The sequence below is a fragment of the Serinus canaria genome, chromosome 1 (genome assembly GCF_022539315.1).
Source record: "Serinus canaria isolate serCan28SL12 chromosome 1, serCan2020, whole genome shotgun sequence".
Taxonomy (NCBI): Eukaryota; Metazoa; Chordata; class Aves; order Passeriformes; family Fringillidae; genus Serinus; species Serinus canaria.
The window spans coordinates 92,445,201-92,464,931 of record NC_066313.1 but is presented as its reverse complement, the minus strand read 5'-3'; positions in this window follow the sequence as shown (position 1 = coordinate 92,464,931).

The following is a 19,731-nucleotide window of genomic DNA, read 5'->3' as shown; positions in this document are numbered from 1 at the left end:
CACTGTGAATAGAATTTACATGTGTGTTCCAGTTTGCTCCAGCTACTCCAGTCAGTGTTATAAATAATACAGGATATGCAGTGATAAATATTTGAACTGAACTGTAGATATTTTACATACTGTTAACCTGAGCTTCTGAGGAGCTTTTGAAAGTCAAATCTTTGCCTTGGCTGTGCTGAGGGTGGAAGTACCCAGCTAATAAAGTCAGTAAGATGTAAGGTTCATTGTAATGTAACACTTTTTTTGAAGGCAAGTGCATGATTAATTAACCTTCAAAACTAGATCAATGGTGCCAGGTTATTATCCATTTAGACTGTTTTTGTGTTTGCTTTCTTTATCAACATGCTATACTCAGTGGGAAAATTAATGGTAAATAGAAAATTTATTTTCCCTCGCTTTGTGCCAAGAGGGTTTAAAATTAGATAATTGAGATAGATTAGACATCTGGCATCAAATCTGACCTCTTTCACAATTCTGTTTGAATGCATTATACCGTGTATAACATCCGTGCCCTCTGCTAGGATAGGTTTAAAGTGCAAGGCAACAGAAAAATACTGTTCACACATTATAATACAAATTCTTAAATGTAATCTCTGAACTTCTATTAGTTGACACTTTAAATAGCATCATGGAAAATATTTCAAGCGTTTCACTGGATTTGGGTCCATTTGCTTTTACTAGATTGAAAACAGGAGATTACAGCTCATGCAGGATTATCTCCTGAATTCTGTTCCAAAATATTTTAATCTTTTCATCACTGGCAGATTGTAGAATCATAGAAAAACAGAATACCTGGTTAAGAGTTAATTTTTTCCCTACCTATGACTTATTTATGATTTAACTGTCAAAGGGCTTTTTTTAATTGTTATTTAGATTTGTAGATTCATATGAAAAAATGTCAAATTCTTCATTTTCTTCTGATTATATTTGAATATATATTTTTATGGAGAATGGGGGGATGATTGCATTTTCTACCAGTGATTTTAGTTCTATTAATCTTCCATTCAGTCCTGTCATTGATAATGCCTTAGACTGCAGTTGAGCTCTCTGCTGACTGTATTAATATGACTTCTGTTGTTTGTCACCTCATTTATTTCAATATTTTCAAGATAATAACCTGTTCTTCAGAGGGAATGGAAAACTCATTTGTTCAGAATGGGACATTATTTTGGTATTTGGAAGTTCAATTTCTTTTGGCTATTTTAGGACTACTCTTTATATTTTCTTGAATGCACTTGCTCTCTAACTTTGTCTGACAACATTTATGGATGAATTGTCCCCATTTTAATGTATTTTTGCACCTCTTTAAGTATAAATTTAGTAATATCTTTATTTCTCAGTAGATATGCTGGTCTTCTTTTCATGCACAAAGAAAACCATTAAATGACACTCCACATAATCATGGTACATGATCAGTGTGGTAGGTAATGAGAATTTATTTTGCTGTTGCTACATTCTATTGCTTTCTGCTCCATTAAGTAACAACCTCCCACACCAACACATGTCAGGGGTGGAGCAGAGGTGTCTGTAAAGAGATGCAGAGAAGGGATCTGGGGTTCCTGGTGAACACCAGCCCTCCCATCAACCAACAATGAGCCCTTACAGCAAAAGCTGCCAAGGACATCCAGGGCTGCATTAGGCTGAGTGTGGCCAGCAGCTCAAAGAGCAGCTCCTGCTTTGTTCAGCCCTGTGGAGACAAGTCTAGAGTGCTGGGACTAGGGCTGGACTCCCAGGAGAAAAAAGACATGGATTAGTAGAAGGAGTTCAGTGAAATGACATGAATTCATTGCACAGAAGGAAAAATGAGTCTCCTGTGTAATAAAGAGAAGTCACTAAAAATATAGCCTGTACCAGATTAAAGCTCTGTCTGTGTCTCAGTGACACTATGTCAGATATTCTCAGTTCTACCTGTGCTCTCCTCTGAGCTGGCCCTTGCTTTGAAGACTGACAATTTCAGACCAAGAACAACTGTTATATTGAAACACTTTCAAGTGATGCTTTGACTCACACTGACATATAATTTGAGGAGCACAACTCTCAGGACCCCAATTTTAAACTGTGGCTCCTGATGCTCTCACTGGATTTTCCATATAACTACAGAGCTGCAAACTCAGTCTTACCTTACAAATGAAACCAAATGAGGTTTTCAGATTTTAGAAACTGGGTACTTCATTCCCTGTAAACTTTTACACTGTAGGATGGTCCTAGAAAATCTAGTACACAGCAATAGTGGTAAATTATTACAAGTCTTCTATCAAAACAGTATTAAGCCATCAAAAAATAAACTGATATATGATGAGCAGAGCGGAGAGGGGACAGGAGTGAGGGAGAGGAGCTGACATAGATTTGTTAAGGTTAGAAAAGACCTTGAAGGTCATTGAGTCCATCCTTCTCTACTTTTGAAACAAAATTTCCATAGACAATTTGAATTTAGGTGTTAGGAAGAGAAAGAATATAAAAAAAGTAACATTATATCATCTAGTGGCTAATCTAGTGCAATCAAATAATAGATATCTGGATGGACTAATAAGTCCAGACCAGCTTTTTAAAACTCCTGCATTTAAAGATTCATGGATAAATCAAAATGAAGATAAGTACATGAAACTGTGTTAAAATCTAAGGGGGAGCACCTGCACTACTTAAATATAGTGGCTGGTCTACTTTGTGGCTAAGTCTGTTCCTGGGAGTTTACATTCTTGATTCATTCCAGATTAATGTTTCAGTCTTCTAACCTCAAGAGGAATATTTCATTCCTTAATATGAGGATAACTTTCTGTAATTCTGCACAGTATCTTTAACATATATTTTTCAGGTAAAAATCAACAACTCAGTAATTAAGGCATATCAGTTTCACTTAAATGGCATCTAAATAATTATATTACTTTTTTTCTTTTTTTCACCAAACTGTGTAATGATTCATACTGTGTTTTGTTCAATTGCATTTAGACTTCAGAGATAAGCTTTCATCTTCTTAGTTGCCTAGAAGTTGTCCTGAAAGCCAAAATTCTACATGATCAAACAACATGCTCTTTGAAAAGTAAGACTGCAGCCTGGATTCAAATTGACTGAGCATTTAAATCTCTTCATGAACATAGGCTGAAGTAAACCAAACATTTTTTATGCACTGCAAAATCTCCTTACACATCAATTCTACAGCCCCCAGTGCAATTCAGACATGTTCTTTCTTCAACACACACCAAAAAAAAAAAAAAAACCAACAACCCAATAAACACAACAAACCAAACAAAAAAAAAAACCCAACACGACAAAGGCGATAGTTTTGTATTATGTATATGTCATTTGAGATGTGGAGTAAGAGGATTTCTTTAGATATTTTTAAAATGGTTGCAACAAAAAGCATCTTATTCATGACATACCCCATGAGATGTTTCAAGATAGATTCTTTTTCCTGTTCATTTTACAAGACCAGATCATATTCTGAATATTTTTTAAAATGAATGCCACAGATACCCTAAATGGATTCAACCAAAAGGAGTATTTCTTTTTGAGGTCATCCTCCCAGGCCTCTCTTCTCTCCAGAATATTAAAGCAGGATCAGCAGTGATGTAAAATTCAGATATTGCATACTTGCAGCTGTAAGTTTTCTCCTCTGGGAAAAAAAAAAACTTTCTGGAGATTTATGTTCACAAAAAAGACTCTTGGAATTGTCCAGCAAAAAAGAATGAAGTGTTTCCATTTATAGATCTGATCCTAAATCTTTTTCACTTGTATAGCTAGAATCATGATTTCTCAAAAATGCAGTCTTCTTTTTTCTGTCTTAATAGTTCTTTTTCTATATAGCTAAATATCATTAAATTTTATGTATTTTTGATCTGGAATTTTATGATGATAAAATCTGAAGACAAATAAATGTAGAAAAATACTTAAGTTGGATTAAAGTCTAATAGGATAATTCATTTCAATACACTGGAATGTTCTTATGTGTTCTGCAAAAGAAAAGAGAAACAAATGAGAAAAGGGCTATATAAATTGTTTCTTTGAACATCATTTCATTGTACCTAATACAGTAACAATTTAGAAATATTTTCAATTCTAGTTATTAATCATGGCATGATAAAGTCTTAAAAATATCAGGTTATTGGAAAAGACCATGTTCCATGAAACTGGAAATCTTCATTCAGTTGAGGAGAAGAAACTATTTATAGATCATTTCCTTTTAATAACTTCTCTGAATTAACACATAGACTGAACCTTGAAGAAAAAAAGCAATCCAATTACATCATTTGTTCTTCCCGAGGGGCAATGTATGGAGAGAATAAATACCAGCAAGAATTTTGAGAAGGTTGAATGATAAGTGTGGCTTCAGCCTTAGATGCTCACAAAGAAAGTAGAAGGGTGGGAGGAACATATAACAAACTTGCTTAAACAGCCATTGTGATGTCAGAATATTTAAATAGAATTCTATCAAAATAGCAAAAGTAGTCCATGAAATTTGGCAGAATTGTGAATAATTTTACCCTTCAGTGTCTATTTCTAAGACAGGATAGAGTCTCAGGTGGCATGACAATTTTCACAATATGGAGTTGCCAGCTTCCCTTTCCTGTTTACTCTAAAAATCTAAAACAGTATTTGGCAAACTTTCCACAGAAAAAGAAATAAATATGTTGATTGGGTTGACAAGAAGTTCAACATAACCTGTCAAGGTGCACTTGCAGCCCAGAAAGCCAACCACATCCTGGGCTGCATCAAAAGAATTGCAGCCGGGAGGTCCAGGAAGGTGATTCTGCCCCTCTGCTCTGTTTAAGTGAGGCCCCACTTGGAGTACTGCATCCAGCTCTGGGACTGTGCCTTGGGTTTTGGTATCTCAGAAGGTGAGAAGGGTGGCTTCTCTGAGAGGCTGCCATAAATTTACTCCATGTCTGACAGAACCAGTGCCAGCTGACTCCAAGATGGACCTGCTGCTGATCAAGGTCGAGCCCATCAGAGACAGTGGAAGCAGCTCTAAGATAATGTCTTCAAGAATGAAAAAAAGGTTATTGCATGGAAAAAATTATGGCCAGATAAGGGCAGAGTAAGAATATGTAAGAGGAACTCACTTTATAGGATACTGAAGAATCAAGTCAGAAAATTCCTCTCATGCCTATATAACAGGTAGGCAAGGGAAAAACAGCTAGTGGTGTGTAATGTAGATCCCCAATCTAAAGCACACCTTTTTCACCTCAACTATTTTTAACTGAAAGCAGATGCTATAGAAAAGAAGATAAATACAAAAAGCAGCTACTTCTGCACTGCACTTAAAAGTGTTGTAGAGAAAGGTAATTCACACTTCTTGTCAAGGCTTTTGGGAATTTTTGAGGACTTTGACACAAATATCAATTTCACCTTAATGACTTCCTATTCCAGAAACTCTTATATCTAGGGATATATTGCTTATATTTTTCTCTTTCTACTTCGTATATATAAAAGAGTAAAAAGTGACAAGCAGTATAAATTATTTGGTGCATGCAATTCTGAAAAAAAAAATTAGTCCCAGAAAAATGGAAAAAAGAAAAGTTGCTATTAAGCATTTTAACTATGATGGTGTTTTATCCTGCATTGATATAGGAAACAGGTATTGTCACTGGTAAAGGGAATATGTAAAATATTAAGGAGAAAAAATAACCCAAAGATATAATGCAGTTTTGTTTTCGAGAGATGTTTCCTTTTCCTTCATGTTAAATTCAAAAATGTCCTGGAACTATTTGGATTTAAAAATTAAAATTTTTGGATTTTCAGATCACTGAAATGAGTATTATAATATATTTAATTATTTTAGAGGGACTTTACAGTAATAAATTGTTGCTTCTTACTGACCACAGTTTTCAAACTCTTAATCTGCCCATCTAAGAAATCTTTACAGGCAGCAGTTTAACTTCTACCTATTCTTCAATCAAAGAAAAGGACTCAGTTTAAGGAAAATTAAAAAACTATGTATTCTGTTTCATTAATGAAGAAAAGAATGTGTGAAACTGTATAGTCTGGTGGGAGATTTCTGTCTGTAGGTCTGAGGAAGTGAAGCTGCAACGTAGAAAGCAGGCAGGGTGGAATCCAGGCCTGCTTAAGAGATATGAAACAGAAAAAATGTTTTGTAGAGACAATAGATGTGAATGTACTAGAAATACAATGGCAAAATAATGTAACAGAAGAAACCTGTGATCCATGCTTCAGAGCAACACTCAGTGTTTTAAGCTGAAATTTTGTTAAAGTGACATGAGAAACTGGACTTGACTTTGAGCAGGAGTTGATATGCAATACTTTATTCTATGGTGATTAAAATAACAATGTGTTTTTACATTCATGCTGCCACTTTCATTCCTTAAGAACTGTCAAGAAAAGGCTTGTGCAGAACAGTTTGATTAAACAATATGTGTAGACAGACTCTTCAAACAAAAATACATAAACAAAGCACTCGTGCCCTTTTGTGTATTCTTTCTATTTTCTTCTGTGGATAAAAAAAATCATATTGAGATGTTCATTCTCTCCTTAGACAAAAGTTTTGATACTGCATCTCCAAAAGGACTATGTAAGTGTATAGAGGTTTTCTTAGAGCAGATTGAGGGTGAAAAAGTCTTGGCAGACTTTTTAATATTTTCTCAGAGAGCCTGTCCAAGTCTTATTCTCAGTGTTGTACATATTCAGTGAATACTATTTGCTTTATCTGATATACACTTCAAGTTTGCAGGAGAGTAGATACACAGATGTATTTATATATTTTAATATATTTTTTAATATATTTATATTTAATGTCAGTGACAGATGAATGCTGGTTGTATTTAATGAAATTATTCTTAAGACATGTTAAGAATATTTTTTCTGTGATTTCCTTCTGTGTTCCATTTGCTGCAGTTTTCCATTATTTCAAAAATATATTACAAAAAAAGAGGAAGCCAAAAACCAAATAATAATAAAAACCCTAACTTGATAGGATTGAATGAATAAAAATTTTCTGAGGGGCTGTGCAGGAGTGGTTTTGGAGCTTTTATGGCAGGGAGAAATTAAGCTTTCTGTGACCTTTTTTTAATTCACACAACACCTGGACAGACTAAAATAATTTAGTGTTATTTAAAAATACTATTTTTACAGGATTATTATGAATTACTCTAAATTACATTATTAGATTATATGTACAAAGGAAGACAGAAGACAAATACCAGAGGGAGAAAAGAATGATCATTTCTGCTTTTTCTCCCAGAGGCAATGACCCTTGATGTGTTTGAGAAAACTGTCTAAGAAATATGACATCTTTAGCCACATAGATGGTTTGATAGCAGTTTGAACCAAAGTTCTATGCTTTTCATTCTTTTGCTTTTTACTGACATTAAAGTTAGGATTCAAACACAGATAACATTAGAAAGATACTTGAAGTGGCCAATAAGAATTTCAGGAAAACTTTACAGAATAAATACCAGGTCCTTGGCTGTATTTTGTTTCAATGCTTTAACAAGCCAAATTGTTTTCCTATCATTTCTAGAGGAATAGAAAATCTCCATTTTATTGTGCAAAGAGTTTTTTTAAGGGGGGCTATGCTTTTGATTCCTTATCCTAGACAATCCACAAAGAGAAACAGAACAATCACACAACAGAGACATATCGTCCCCATCCAGAGTATTGTCTACTTAAACAAAGACTATCCTCATAACCCTGTGGAACAAGGAACTGCTGAAGATGATTCTCATTATAGTCCTGTTAATGTGTCCTGAAATGTTGCATGTCATCTGTCTATCAACTGTTGCAGGCTCTATATAATTTATGGTAAGAGAGGATGCAAATATAGGTAAGTGAATGTCATCATTCTTTATGTTAGGTGTTTGGATGAAACTTTTCCAGGGATTACTGTTTGGAATTGTAAAAAAATTTAATGCCTTCCTAGACAGAGTATTTTAGGCCCTAAATATTGAAATGAGATATTTTCCTATCCTTATGAATAATTTCTGGACTTTGAAAGCTGTTTAGACATTTAAGAAAGCAAGCAAGAAAGGAATTACGTGAGTCATTTTGTGTCTAAAAGTATAATTGGAACAGGAACTCATTCTCATCTTTTTTGACTGTCAGAGTGGTAGTTTATTGTATAAAACAGCCTAAATTTTATCTGCCCTACATTTTTTGCCATGTGGAAAGGTTTTGCTATTAAAGGATAAATCAGATACAACCTTCATCTCTGTGTTAGAAACTGGATTATTTTGCTAGGAATAACCTATTAAGCTAGAAGGTAGAAAAGATGATTCTTCATTCCTTACAGAATTTGCTTGGAGTAGATACACACACCTAATTTTCAACTTCATTACTAAAATAATTTCTCTCAATACAGTTGAGGTGTAATGTTCTCATCTCACATACATTTAAATCTTCCCCTAGAACAGTGCGTATTTTATTGGATCCTAAAAACAGAGATATTTTTACACAATAAGGGAAGAATTTGGTACTAAAGTGTGGACATCTAAGTTTAGATGTCTAAGTGAGACTTATGGCCAATACAGTATGTTGCAGTTAACAGAAGGCAGTAAGTGGAACAGAAGAAGCCTTCACATCATCCTGAAGGTGCTCATGCCTGAACAGATGGACAGCTGTCTAGACAAGATTAACTAATTTTTTATCATCCTACTATTTGCAATGGGATCCAAACACTTGCTCCTACAGCCTGAATCTTTGAATACTTTTGAGGAGAAATGGTAATGAGAGGGAGAAAATTAATTGGAAAGTCCATTGCAAGTGTTTATATGTGTATTGGATTTGTGTGACCAGGTTTTGGTAGTGAGAGGGTTATAGGGGTGACTTCTTTGAGAAGCTGCCAGAAGCTTCTCCCATATCTAGCATAAGCCAGTGGTAGCTGCCTCTAGGATGCATGTGCCACTGGCCAAGGCCAGGCCAATCAGGAATTATAGTAATCCTCTGTGATATTTAGGAAGGAAAAAAGTAATTTTGCAGATGTAATTTCAGCTGGAGAAGTGCAGAGTGAGAACATGTGAGAGGAACAACTCTGCAGAAACCAAGGAGTGGTTTGGCAGGAGGGGTAGGAAGTGTTAGAGGTGTTGGAGCTGGGATTCCTCGGCAGACTGTGGTGAATCCCATGGTGAAGCAGCTGTGCCCCTGCAGCCCCTGGAGGTCCAGAGGGGTGCCGAGATCCCCCTGCAGCCCATGAAGGAGACTGGAACCAGACCTGAGGCTATGAACCCATGGGTGCCCCATGCTGGAACAGGCTCCTTGCAGTGTGGACTCATGGACAGAGGAGCCCACACTGGAGCAGGTTTCCTGGTAGGACTTCTTACCCTGGGGGTCATCCACGTCAGCTGTTCTTAAAGGACTGCACCTCTTGGAAGAGTGACCCAATTTGGAGAAGTTAATGGAGAACTGTCTCCCATGGCAGGTGCCCCTTGCTGGAGCAGGGGAAAGACCTTCTCCCTAAGCAGTGGCAGGAACAGCATATGAAGAACTGACCATAACCTCCCATTTCCTGTCTCCCTGGGTTGCTTGGGGGAGGAGACAGATCTTGGGAATCAGGGAATGTGTTTTTAAGATTTATTTTACTTCTCATTATCCTGCTCTGATTCCAATTGATAATAATTCAATTAATATCCACAAGCTGAGTCTGCTTTGCCAGTGATGATAATTGGTGAGTGGTTTCTCTCAGTCCTTATGTTAACTGATGAACCTCTCATTATATTTTGGCTCCCTTTTCCACTTTAAGAAGGAGTAATAAAATGGCTTTGTGTGTGTCTGGCCTTCAGCCAGGGTCCACCCACTACAGTTTTTTTGGTTACCAAAAAGAAAATGAGATTCTGAGACAAGGATAGCGATTGGGAGTCATAATGGGCAAAACAGGTAACAAACAATGACTCTTTTCCTTCAGCACTGAATGCAAAGCTAAGTTACACAGACATATTTCCCTCAATGATTTTTTATTTATAATTGTTAATTGCTTGTTCATGCTGCTTTCTCGAGTCATAACACTGGAAATCTCACTCAGGATTTAATTTAAAATGGACAAAAGAGTTGTAATTAGCCTCTGAATTTTTTTTGCTAGTCTAAGTTAGGGCTTGATTTCTCTGACAAACAAGCTTTAAATAAACTCCTTGGGTTCTTCAGATTTTTATTGTACACGGTTATGTTTTCCAATTGCTGTAGTCAAAGATAAACCTTGATCTTGGAGGAATTGACAAGTACCATGATTTTCTCTTAGAGACGCTAAAGCAGAAACTCTACACTAAATTTTCCCCTACTCTACTGGAAAGATTAAAGATAATCTCTGATTTTTTTTTTTTTAATGGTGGGTTTTCTATCACTGTTAATTCTCAGAGGCTGCATCTTTTCTGTCAGCTTGGCCTTTCAATTCATTATAGGGAAGAAATTACTCTTTCACACCAAAGTGTTGTGGTTAGCACAAGGGTTCCTCGCCAACATCTGATGACCCATCCTACCACCCAGTCTTCAGAGAGCACATTCAAGACTGAAAAAGGGCTGCTGTAGAATCAGGACTTTGGAATGGATGGCACTGGGGAGTGGTGCCATGCGTTGGGATTTCTCAGACCTGAAAGGACAGTATTTTTTCCTGCCATCTCATTTGAGTAATGAGAAAAGAGCAGTACCATGCTAACTCCACATATCTGTAGGAAGTAAATACTGAATTCTAGGAAAGGTTTAACTGTTGATGTTCTGCTTCAGCTTTTGAGGAGGCTGTGGTTAATGTTTTAGTCTCTAGAAAGGCTTGTGTTTGAGTCCACCTTTGCCATATCAGGTCAGACAGTATTGGATGGAAATTCATTGTGACCATGCTAGACCTCTGATTTGGTCCTACTGATGCAAGCAAATCACCACATTTGGCAATTAGATTTATTATAAGTGATTGAAGAGTAATCAAATAGTTGAATGCTAATTATTTTCTGATAAACATGGTGGAACTGATTTAATTAAGATAAATTAGTTTTTCATTAATGTTTTCTGTTTGTTTTAATGTTTTATCCTAGTTGACATATAGTAAATTGAGAGAAACAAAAAATTATAATAAAAATGACTATAAACCATAGGAAAAATATTTGTTATTTGTCTGAAATATTCAAAGAAAGTTCATCAATATTTTAATTTGTCTATCATATATTACACTAGTCAAGAAGTTCACCTCTTTTACTTCTGGATGGTTTGCATATTTTCTTTTTATATAAATGCAAATGTAATACCAGAATATCCTTATTTTTAATCAATTTTCCTGTTGGCAGCAGAGCTGGCCAAAATCCATGGTAGATTTTATTAAAACATAGTCTACCATATTTACTCTATTAAGAAACCAGGAAAACTACTCAATACATTTAAATTGGAAATTGTTACTACTTAACCAGAGTTAAAAAAAAAAACAAACATAGAATGGTTTGAATTGGAAGGGATATTCAAAGTTCATCTTGTCCATCCTCATCTGCCATGGACAGGGATATGTTTCACTACATCAGGTTGCTCAAAACCCTGTCTCCATTCTTGGGTACTTTTAAGTATGAGACATCCACATCTTTGGACAGCCTCTTTTGCTACCCTTTTTTTTTTAAAGAAAATAAAGAGTCTAGCTTATATCCAATCTAAATTTTCCCATTTTTAATTTAAAACCATTGCCCCTTTTAATGTCAGTACAAGTCTTGGTTTCACTGAAGGGGGAGCTAGAACCAGATATACTACTCTTTGGAGGCAAGTGGTTATGTTATGTGATCAAATGCAAGCAGAGTTCATTCTTCACTTCCTTCTCCTTCCACAAGTAGGCTGGAACAATTGCACTTTGTTTTAAACAGTTTATGATGTTTGGTGTCTAAAACTGGTCTTCAAGTGATGCAAATTTGTGATGGCCTGAAGCGGATACTGCTGAATAAAATATAATCTTTTCATCAGTTTCAAAGATTTTCAAAAAGTCTTTATGAATTTGGAATGATAGGAATGTTTTGTCTTCAGTTTAGGAATCTCATGTTTCAAAAATTCAGAATTTGTAGTAGGAAACAAAATATTTGTAGCTTTTTCCTCAGCCCTTTTTATACTACTTTCCAATTCACACTTTCATAAAAAACCAGAGTACAATAAAACTTTTTCTACACATTAACAAGGGGAGGAGCATTCAATACAGGAAGATCAAGACTGATATTATAAGCTTATATTTTTCATCTTGTTTTTATAATTAAAGTAAGCAGTCCAACATCAATATTTATAATACATTAAGCAGTGAATGATTAAGCAAAATAGAACTTTAGCATCTCATTTGACTCTCTCTTGTCCAACAAGTCTGAAAGAAAATATTTGAGTGGAAGTGCAGTTTATTCTGGTTTATAAAAGGCAGCATCCTGATGCTACTAAAGTTTCTTTCTCCTTGGAAAGTCGGTGTTGAGTTTCACTGAAATGCAGTGCTCCAGCTTGCTACCCTGTACTCAGGGACTTGTGAAAGGCACTGTATTCAAGAAGTCTCTGATCTTGGACAGGCTGTGTCTGCTCTAATGGGGCACCCACTTAGAGAAACCTAAGAAAAACTTTCTTAAGAATGTGTATGCAATTAATACAACCTGCAATTTAGAGTACCTTAGAGCATTTTCAGTGAGATCCGGCAAAGACCCTGCACTGGTCTACTCTGACCTCACTCCCACACCAGCACAGAATACTTTCACCAATATTTATAGCACCATTTCAGAACAAAAGTGTTTGCTAGAATATGGCAGACAGAAATGCTAGAATATATTAAACAGAAACTAAATTTATTCCATGATTACACTCACCATTTTGATCTGGAAGTGTTTAAAAGTAATTTTTCGACTATTCCATGAAGGCAATTAATGTATTAACAAGGAGTCTTCAGTTGTTAAAGCTTTTAAAAACAATAAATTGGTGACATCTTCTTTTATCTCATTTCCCCAAGTGCATATAATGTGCCTATGAAATTCTAACTGTGCACTTTTAATTATTACCAGCTTACCCTGATAAGGTGTCATTGTTACTTTACTGATTGGTGAAGCAAACCTGGTTACAAATACAGCACAAATTTTTTTTTTTTTTTTTTTTGTCTAAAGGCATGTTCCGTTTATAAGAAGTCTATAATCATCACTACGTTTGTCATTTAGCTGTGACACAAAAAGCTTGTTTCATAATAAGATCACCAAGTACCACCCTGCTTATATATGAGCAGGTAAAATTTAATTGTTTGTGATGTTTATATGTATAGTTCAAACATAACATGTTAGAGGCAGACTGAGTGACAATTTTGTAATTTAGACCTAATTTCATACATATGGAGCTATATCCCAGATGTAAATTAAAAAATAGGCAGAGGCTCACCCTGTTTGATATGGTTGTTTTTAGTTATTTGTATGTGAAACTCAACAAGAATCCTGAAGCTTTTTGTGCCATGTAAGTACACCTGGAAACTGCTCTGATTCATAATGTAAATGAACAGAAATTACTTTCTTGCTGCTGAAGTGACTTACAAGCTGAATGTGTTGAACACAATATTTCTACTGGATAGTACCTGTAATTAGGAAACCCAGGAGTGCTTTCAGTCTCTTACAATCCCACGCCTACCCCAAGCGAGTTTTAGGATAACACCAGGCAACAGCTATTGCAAGATGACAGCTATTCACTACAATTTCAGTTATTGTGGAAGGAGAAGCTAAGCATGTTGACAGTGATAAAAAAAGTGAGTAGTTAATCTCCACATCCCAGAAAATGAGTCTACATGCAGTCTTTGCCACAGGAGGATTAATTCTTCTTTGGACCCTGTTCCACTCCTGTCAGCATGGCTTGGTATGTTGTCATGTTATTGAGGGCAGCACAATAGAGTCCCCAGTTTTTTTGGACCACCTTATTAGCGTCTTAGAAGGTGAGTAAGAAGGGATCTGCTCAATTAAAGGGCAGATTTTATTTTATGACCAGGTAAATATACTCTTTTCTTTTTAATTTTTTTTTAAATTTAAATTTAAATTTATATAAGGTTTCGTTAGATTATATAATTCAGTATTCTATTCTATTCTATTCTATATTTCCACTACCAAAAAAATCAACCCTATCAGATGTTGGAAGTTAAATAACATCAGAATGATATTTTGATAAGAATGAATGTCTCTCTAGTTCAGTATCTTGCATAGAACGACAGCCAACAATATATCCTGAGGTAAATTGGAATTAAAAACACAAGGAGCATATGATGAAACCACCCACTCTGTCTAGTCATCTATGGCTTGAGAGGCATTCTCTTTCATAGTCTTCATCTTTGCACTTGATAGTGCTGAGTGGCCTGTTCTTCCATGAATTTTCCTGACAGCTTAAGAAACCAATTGAAATAATTTAATTTCATGACATCCTGTTGCAATTTGTGCCATGATGAAATTATACATTGTGTCATGGAGTACTGCATAATGTAGGACACTGCTTTGTGAGTGCAGCATAGCCACAGAGCAGATGTGAGATGGAGTGGGCTGATCCCTGCCATTAAAGCAGAATCTTAGGGCTGAGACCAGGTTGAAGAACAAGGAGTTGTGCAGAAACAGCCCTCCTTCTGTGAGAGCAAGAACGTGTGCCAGATATGCACTCAGAACTCAGTAGGGGAAGCCTGTAAGGGCAGAACTGATTCAGGCATTCCTTCTTCTGAGCACAAAAACTAACAGTTACTAGAGAAAGTATGGTAAGCTCATCTCCAAGGGGCTTTTATTTGTATTATAGATTATCCAAAGCTTAATTAAAAAAAAAAAAAAAAGTTTATTTCTTGAAACTCTCATCTATGATCTGTAGAAATGTGTTCGGGTTTTTTCCTTCACATTATAATATTTTTTCTTTTTTAATCTGAAGGAATAACTTTGTATGTTATTTATAATAACTTTGTATATTATAAAAAACAAAACAACCAACTTTTGAGATAGTAACCACAATAATAGGAGGTAAAAATGATAATAACAAGGATTTATCTTGCAATAATGTAGATCTCAATAGCATGAGATATGTTGATTTTATTTGTGCTTTAGTTTTCACAATGAAGTTGGTCCTGGATGTTTTTTATCATATTTCAAGATGTGTAGCACTATGGAAACTAAAAAATGTGTTTCTCTAGCTTTTTTTGTCATTCTTAGTTAGCCATTCATAACTGCTCGAGTCCCTGTTTAACTTAACTTAAAAGACTCACAAGAATGTACTTTATGAAGAATAGTAATTAAAGAAAAAATAATTAAGACTCAGATAAGCAGAACTCAAATAGCATTCCTAGGAAAATGTAAACTTATAATTCTGTGAAGATGCCTCTAGTGGTAGACAAACTTACAGCAATCTTAAAAAAAATATTTATTTATTTATTTAAATTTAGAAATTATAGCCAAGGGTGAGATAAAATTTTAGTGTTTAAAGAAGAAAAATAATAGATTTTATGTGCTGCTCCTTTCAGACAACAAACTATTGGATGTGTCATTTTAGAGTTCTATGTGTGAAATACTGGTTTTCCAAAGGCTGTGTTTTTCAACCCCCTGTTGCAGGATGCTCTGTCTGTAATGGTGTAAAACAACTAGAACAATGTCCTATTTGCAAACTTTTCAATGGTTAATGAAGAAGGGTGTGTCATGATGCTTTTGGTGTTGAATAATGCTGAAACCAGTCTGACTCATCAATCCTAACGTTAAATATCCTTATAGTAAGGTGAAGAAGAGATAGACCTGATAAAATACCTGGATAAACCAACAAAAAATTATACTTCTGATAATTTATCTAAAGATGTTGAGCTGACAAAGCTGGCCTGGAGACATAAGATTGGCAATCAATTATTTTGTACTACAAAAACTCAGTTCCAAATTTTAACAAGGTCTACTAATATCCCTCCTTGGAGTGTATGTGTGGAGATTCCTCTTTTGTGGAAGGACACTCCTCAAGGTTACTCCTTGAGGCTGACTGAAAGACATTTGCCCACGTCTGGCATGAGTAATAATAATTACTATTCAATAATCGGTTTTGCTAACTTTAATACAATTGCTTTAGTATAATTGTGTCTTAGTTTGAAAGGACAGGTGTCTGCTATGGAAGGCAGGAGCCTCCCTTGAAACAGAGAATGTAAAGCTCCTCCCTCCGAATTATTATCAGTTTGACATTAAGGGGCTCTCAGGCAAAAATATGGGAGTAGGAATAACAGTTCTTTATTTGGGAAAAACTAAAAGTAAACTAAAAATGCAGCAATACAAAGGAACACTGACAGAGTCAGAATACGACCTGACACCCTGTTGGTCAGGGTGTTGGTAGCAGTCCAATGGAATGGACTGGCTGCAGTCCTCCTGCAGTGACAGGTGTGGTTCTGTTGGAGCAGTGATCCTGTAGAAGGATGTAGTCTTCTTCTGCAGGTCCAGTGGTGCTGTAGATTGGCCTGGTCTTCCTCTGGGAATCTGGTGGAAAAGGCTTCTCTGGTGTTCCAAATCTCAGATTATATCGAGGTAGGAATGCTTGGCTCCTCCCCCTGGGTGGAGCTTCTCCCAATGGGATGATGTAATTTTGTCAGTGATGTGGTGACACTCAATGGCCCATTAACAGAAGAGATTTCCCTGGAGGGGGGATTGGTTGTGGAAGAGATAAAGAAAACTGCTCCACCTGTTTTTAACAGGTGGCCCAGTTAACAGAAAATAACTGCCCCACCTCTAACAGATGATAATAAAATACACACCCCCAGCCACATCTTGCATTTTCAACCCAAGACAAATTGTTTCAATTTTACTTTGTAGAGAACTATATTATCATAGTTGTTATAGCCCCTATACTGTGTGGTAAATAACTCTGATATTTTTGTCTAATTATAATAAATCATGTGTCTCTGTGTGTGTGTGTGTGTGTGTGTATAATCTTTAGACATAAACTGTTACCACAGTCTGAGGCCAAGACTGTATCCAGCCACACCCAGGCTCCCCTCTGAGAAGTGGTTAGGTAAACTTGGGGTTCTTCCTACACCTGTGACTCAACAGGAGGGCATTTTTAATGACCTTTTTCTGAAGCTCCTACTGTGTCCACAGCACTCCCTGCCACAGGTTTTTATATTTGAAGATACATCTGCATAACATTTTACAAGCAGTCTTGAGCTGGGCTCTAACTCAAAAATTTGTTCATCCAAAAGGTTTAAAATGTATAACCATACATGAGTAATCAAAAATATGTTCTGAAAAAAACGCTTTGATAAAGAAAAAACCCCAAACCCTAAGTATGAAAGAGTCTTGTAGCTAGAGAGAGAGAGAATAAACAAAGAGGTTTAGGCATGACTTAGATGCTCAGACAAGATTGTAGGGGTTGTAACTATACATGATTGAAACCTTTAATCATCAGGTTTTCTTTTGGTTCTCAAGGAGAAAAATCACTGAAGCAAGAGGGAGGTTTTTTGCACTTCTCTTTAATTTTCTTACTTCAATTCTACTTCTGCTGAATGCCCAGGGCAGAAGTGCCATTTTGCATGTTGTACTAAGTGGTTAGATAGTTGTCTGTTGTTGGGAGTTAAGATTTGAATTTGTATTTCCTAATGCTCTTTGCTTGTAATTCATGTAATACAACATTTCATTAAATGTAAATGTCGTGTAAAATACTTCAGACATTCAACTGGAACAAGAATTTCATGACTTTGCACAACAAGGTGGTATGCAAGAACAGAAGAAGGATTGTAAAAGGCTGTTCAGATCTTTAGAAGAATAAAATTATATCATATGTATTATAAGACATGAAGTCAAAGTCAGTAATTGCTCATGAAGCAGGAAGAAAATAATCTAAATTCATCCATTACAAATGAGGATATTTGCAGGAGATCTGTGGACTTAGTGAAACCATTGTTCATTAATATTTAAATTGTTTGTGTGATAAATTTTTAGTCTGAATAAATAGATACTTCTCTGGTTTTGTTGAATAAGAACAGCTTTTTGTGACATACTACACTTGTATGAAATTGTCTTCGCTGATCCTTCATATGATGAATTAATTTAATATATTGTATTTTTCATTAGGAGGGAGTCATAGAGCAACTAAATTAAAATACAAAAAGGGCCTCTACATTTTACAATTTACTAAACTAATTGAAGTGCAGGAGTGTAAAAAGCAACTCACAAAAGACATTGCAAACATCTAATCAGCAAAGAAATCTGAAGAGCTGAGACTAAAGAAAGTTATACCTCTCAATTTAAATGTTTTTGATTTCATGAGACAGTAAATGCATAGCATCCTTAAATAAACTATAAATAATATATGTCTAAACTCTAAAATAATATAACCCTATTCTTCCCTAAGCCTAGATTTTTCCATTTATTTGCTGCTCTAATATCATGCAGATGAATGGAAGATTAATTTGGCCAACACCCCTAAGGGGAAGTTTGTGGAAATGAGGGTCTCAGTAGCAGCCACTGGCAGCAATATGTCTGGGCAATGAGGCCACAAGAGCTGGTCTGTTGTACCTCATAGAAAGTTGGGAAAAGGCAAAGTAGGGATGTTTTCCCAAGGGAAATGCCAATGGACAGGTTCCAGGAACTTCTTGATTATATTTGAGTAAGTACAGAAATTTTATTACAGAAATTGCACTTTTGAAAATAGTAGTGACAAAAATGAAACCTGACTTTGAAAGATCAGATCATGGTGTGTCAATAACCACACAGCAGACTATGAGCCTTAGCCATTGCAAAACCCAGAGAAGTTAGTTTTAAAATAAGAATTCTAAATTACTATTTCTCTTATATAAAAGCACTGATTAATTATTACTATTATTATTAATATTATTATTACTGACAACTTTATTAAAATACCGTTTACTAGCTCTGTGTTAAGTTCAATATTGGGCTATAGTCAGATAATTTATCTGAGGCTCTATAAAGGCTTTTGATGTGGGAGAATAAGTTCATTAAATATTAATTATATTCAAACAAAATTCATTTTTTTGCTAAGATTGGGACCAATATATGACTAATTTACATTCCTAACTCCATTTTGAATTGAAAATTAGAAAGTATAAAATGGTTTTCAAGGTTTTCCAAAGTAGACGTGCTGTATAAAGATATTTTATTTCTAATACACAAACATAATGCTTTAAGAAGAAACATCAGGTTTAATGTATTTTTACTTGGATTTCACTAGTTTTCAGAACTACATGGGGTTTTTCTTCATGGCACTATCTCAGTAGTCACTTTTTTTCCTCAAAAACCTTTTTTTTTCTATTTTTTTAATTAATTCTGTCTGGTCCTGTACTTTCTTATTTTGTGCTTCTTACATGTTTATTACTCTTATGGAAACATTAAGGTATCCTGAAGAATCAAATTTAAATACAAATTATCTTTGTATGAGTACAATTTAGCAGTATAAACTTTGAATAAGGACCACAAATTTGGACTTCATTTTGCAGTTCTTTAAATTCAGGAATAACTGCTACTTCTGATAACATAGTTTTCCCTAGTTTGTGTTAGAGTTTGTTATTTTTCTCTATAGAAAATGATACAATCCTTAAGGGAGGTATAAAGCTTTCATTTAGTAGAACAGAAGGGAAGAGGGGAATCTGGCAAAGCTCAACTTCCTTGACTGCTCAGTTCATCATTGGGGTTTTGCTGCTACCCAGAATTTTTGAGATTGTGTGAGAGTAAGGGCAATGACTCCTTTTCCTACCAAGAGACTACTGCCCATCCATAGAAAGTTTATTTCTAACACAATTTTTGCCAGCAAATATCATTACATAATAACTAAAATCAATGCCAATGGAATCATATTTCTATGACATTTCATTTGATAATCTAATAAGGTATT